A 4,733-nucleotide genomic window follows, 5' to 3' on the forward strand; every position below is an offset into this window, starting at 1 on the left:
CTGGCTAACATGGTGAAACCCCGTCTCTACTAAAAAATACAAAACTAGCCGGGAGGGTGGCAGGCGCCTGTAGTCCCAGCTACTCAGGAGGCTGAGGCAGGAGAATGGCGTAAACCTGGGAGGCGGAGCTTGCAGTGAGCTGAGATCCGGCCACTGCACTCCAGTCCGGGCGACAGAGTGAGACTCCGCCTCAAAAAAAAAAAAAAACATTAAAAAAGAAATTGAAGACACAAACAAATGCAAAAATATCTTGTGTTCATGAATTGGAAGAATACAGGATATTTTTGGTTAAAAGTCCATAGTCCCCAAAGTTATCTACAGATTCAATGCAAACCCTTTCAAAATTCCAATGGTATTTTTTACAGAACTGGGAAAAAATTCCTAAAATTTATATGAAACCACAAAAGACCTCAAACAGCCAAAACAATAGAAACAAAGCTGGAAGAATCACGTTACCTAATTTCAAAATACGCTGCAAAGTATAGCAAAGAAAACAGCAAAGTATTGGCATAAAAACAAACATATAGTCCAATGGAACAGATCGGAGAACCCATAAATCAATCTATGCATTTATGGTAAATTGATCTTCAATAAAGTTGCCAAAAACACACAGTATGGAAAGGACAGTCTTTTCAATAAATGGTGTTAGTAAATTAGATATCCACATGCAGAAGAGTAAGTGGATCCTCATCTCACACCATATACAAATATGAACTCAAAAGGAACTAAAGACTTAAATTTAAGATCTGAAACTGTAAAATTACCAGAAGAACACTTGGAGAAAAAGTTTATTGACATTAGTCAATAAATTGCCAACAATTTTTTTAATGTGACCCCAAAATCAAAGGCAACACAAGCAAAAATAGACAATGGGATTACATCAAACTAAAAAGCTTTTGCACAGCAAAAGAAACTATCAGAAAGGAGAAGACAACCTATGGAATGGGGGAAAATACCTGCAAACTATACATGCAATAAAGGGGTAATATTCAAAATATATGAGGAATTCAACTGTATAGCATGAAAACAACCCCATTTAAAATCAGCAATGACCTGATAGACATTTCTCAAAAGACTACAAATGGCCAATAGTATATGCAAAAATATTCAACATCACTAATTATCAGGGAAATACAAATCAAAACCACAATGTGATATTACCTCACACCTGTTAGAATGGCTATTAATAAAGACAAAAGATAAGGGTTGGCAAGTATGTGGGAAAAGGGAACTCTTGCACACTGTTGATAGGAATGTAAATTGGTACAGCCATTATGGAAAACAGTACGAAGGCTCCTCAAAAAATTAAAAATGGAATTACCATAGGATCTATCAATCCTAAAACACTAATGAAATTAGAATTTTGAAGACATATCTGTACTATCATGTTCATTATACTATTATTCGCAATAGCCAAGATATGGAATCAACCTAAGTGTTCATTGACAAACAAAGTGTGGCATAAATATATAATGAAATATTATTCAACCTCAAAAAAGAAAACATTGTCATTTGTGACAACATGGGTTAACCTAGAGGACGTTATGCTAAGTATAATAAGCCAGGCACACAAAGACAAATATGGCATGATCTCACTTATATGTGAGATATTAAAAAAGTCAATCACGGAAGTAGAGGATGGAATGGTGGTTACCAGCAGCCAGGCCATAGGGAAAATGAGGAGATGTTGCTCAAAGGACACAACGTTTCAGTTACGCAGGATGAGTAAGTTCTGAGGATCTAATATACAGTATGGTAACCATAGTTACTAATTCTGTGTTGTATACTGGAAATTTGCTAAGAGAGTAGACCTTAAATGCTCTCACCACACACAAAAGATAACTCTGTAAAGTGAGGATTAATCAGTTTGATTGTGGTAATCATTTCACAATACCTACATATATCAAAACATCAGATTATACACCATATATTCAACTGAATAAAGTTGGAAAAAGGAAAAAGAATAAACACAAAGTAGAAGAAAAGAAAGAATAAAGGTAAGATCAGAAATTAATGATCTAGAAAAAAGTTTAAGTGGTTTATTAAATAGACTAAATAAAGATGTGGCATGAATGGTCAAGAAAAAGGAAAGAAGGCACAAGAAAACAATACTAGGAATGATAATACTCTAGAAATATAAATAATTTAGGATTATGCTCTAGGAATATAATATAGATACAGTAGAGATTTAAAAATAATAAGGCCAGGTACAGTGGCTCATGCCTGTAATCCCAATACTTTGGGAGGCCAAGGCAGGCAGTTAACTTGAAGCCAAGAGTTTGAGACCAGCCTGGTCAAAATTGTGAAACCTTATCTCTACTAAAAATACAACATTTAACCAGGTGTGAAGACACACGCCTTTAATCCCAGCTACTCAAGAGGCTGAGGCACAAGAATCACTTGAACCAGGGAGGCAGAGGTTGCAGACCTGATATCATGCCACTGCCCTCCAGCCTGGGCGATAGAGAGAGACTCTGTCTCAAAAACTAAACTAAAATAAAATAAAATAAATCGATCAAATTGAAAAATTCAAAAGAAATGTAAAATTTCTTTTTTAATAAAAGAAAGCTTTCCTGCACTAATTCAAGAAGAAAATATCTCATTAGACATGTAACCAATAAATAAATTGAATCAAAATTATAAAACCTATCACAAAAGAACCACCAGATCCAGATTATTTTATTGGCAATGCCTACCAAAGATTCAAAGACCAGTTATAAACTGGTTCATGTTTTGAAGAGAGAAAACATTCTTCAACTGTTTATGAGGTTAGGATAACCTTGATTCAAATTCAGATAACACAGCAGATGAAAATTATAGGCCAATCTTATTCATGAATATTGATGAAAAATCTCATGGTGATATTACAATCAAACCCATCAATGTATGAAAATATTTCTTAACCAAAGTAAGTTTAACTTTTTAAAAAATCTGTTAATATATTTCCATACATTTATAGATTAATTCAGAAAAACTACGTGATTGTTTCAATAGATGCAGATAAATGATTAAATAATTTCCTGATAAAATGCTTAACAAAATAAAATAGAAGGAATGTCCTTCATACAATAAGTCATTTCTACAAAAAACAAAACAAAGCAAACAAAAAAAACTACACTGAACATCATTCTTTAAAGGGAAATGATAGCTTTCCCCAAAGTCAGAAATATGAAGACATTTGACAAAAGTTTTTAAAGGCTGATATACCACAAGTGGGTGAGAACATGGGACAACGGAACTCTCATACATTGCTGGTGGAGAGTATGGTATATTAGAAGCAATTTGGCAACATCTTGCAAAGTTGAAGTTGTGTGTGACCTAAAACCTATTATTAATTCATGCCCTAGAGAAGTGCCACTCAAAGTGTGTGCCTCAGACCAGCTGCTATCCACAAACTGTTATCAGAAAATGGAGTATTTTGAGTAATGATGCCCTCAAGAAACTCTCATATATACGAATGGGGAGACATTTACAAAAATGTCACTGCAGAAGCTACTGGTAAAAAAAAACAAAGGAAATAACAAATTTACATTAGCTGGAAAATGGATAAATAAATTATGATACATTTATATAATGGAATACTATACAGCAGTTAAAATCAATAAGCTAGCCCTAGATTCATTAACACTGATATATTTCAAAGAATAATACTGGATATAAAAGACAAACTTCAGGACAATATATACAAAATATTATTTACATGAAGACTAAGCACATGTAAAATCATGTCACATTTTAAGGATGTCTGCATATTGAGTAAGCAAAGGTATGAAAACATACTTTTATATGACATATATAAAACATGGAATGAGAGACACAAACTCAAGGTCTGAAAAGGAAAAGGTAAGACTTGGATTACAGCAGAACTATATGGGGGCTTCAACTATGTATGTTAATTTTTTAAAATGTTAGCAATTACAGAAAAAAAATGTTAAGAGTTGACTGGGTGCCATGGCCCATGCCTGTAATCTCAGCACTTTGGGAGGCTGAGGCAAGAGGATTGTTGAACCCAGGAGTTCGAGACCAGCCTGGGCAACATAGGGAGACCCTGTTTCTACAAAAATAAAAAATTAATAATGTTAAGAATTGAAATGCCTTCATGATGACTCCATGAGTACGTATTATAGTATTTTTTGTATTTTTTATTTGCTTGCGATCTTTCAAAGTAATTTTTAAATCACAATTTAGAGAGAATGGATCATAAAGGTTTCACTTTAGACATTAAGAAAGTAAACTATAGAGAAATTAAGAATCTTACCCAAGTTTACACAACTGGTTCTAGAAGCCATGTTTCCTGACCCCCAAACTCCCATACCACACTGACCACTATATGAGAGTCACAGAAGACCCTTAAGAGTCGTCTCTCTATTATCTTTGACATCACCATGTAATCATTTTCTCTTGAGAAAAAACAGAATTAACAAATTGTCAATTAAACAAGTTACACCAAGATCTGTAAACTTCTCTTCAGAAGACAATATATGCTAAGGAAAAAATAAATACAACTTCAGCATCCCTTGCTCACAGTCCCTTTGTTTGGAGATTTTGCTAGCTTGCTTTCCATGATTCTATTAAACAATAGACAAAACCAATGCCTAAGAATGTACAAGCGTGGTGATAAATGTCCCTAGTGAACCTGTCTGAAATAAAGTAAGAAAGTTATGATTACATGTCAACAAGAGCCACAGTTTCTGACCCACGGGACATAACAAAGGGGTCAGAACACCTCAGTC

General features: G+C 34.1%; 1 protein-coding gene across 2 annotated transcripts in view; it reads right to left on the reverse strand.

Annotated features, from left to right (window-relative positions):
* MYH15 (myosin heavy chain 15) overlaps window positions 1–1,706 on the reverse strand; it is a 71,301-nt gene extending 69,595 nt beyond the window's left edge. For both annotated transcript variants that reach the window (XM_017870863.1, XM_017870862.1), the window contains exon 1: window positions 1,655–1,706. The gene's annotated coding sequence lies outside the window, so the exon portion shown is untranslated. The remainder of the gene's footprint in view (window positions 1–1,654) is intronic.
* Between the last annotated feature and the right edge of the window lie 3,027 nt (window positions 1,707–4,733).

Source organism: Rhinopithecus bieti, unplaced genomic scaffold (genome assembly GCF_001698545.2).
Source record: "Rhinopithecus bieti isolate Rb0 unplaced genomic scaffold, ASM169854v2 scaffold_5478, whole genome shotgun sequence".
NCBI classification, from domain to species: domain Eukaryota; kingdom Metazoa; phylum Chordata; class Mammalia; order Primates; family Cercopithecidae; genus Rhinopithecus; species Rhinopithecus bieti.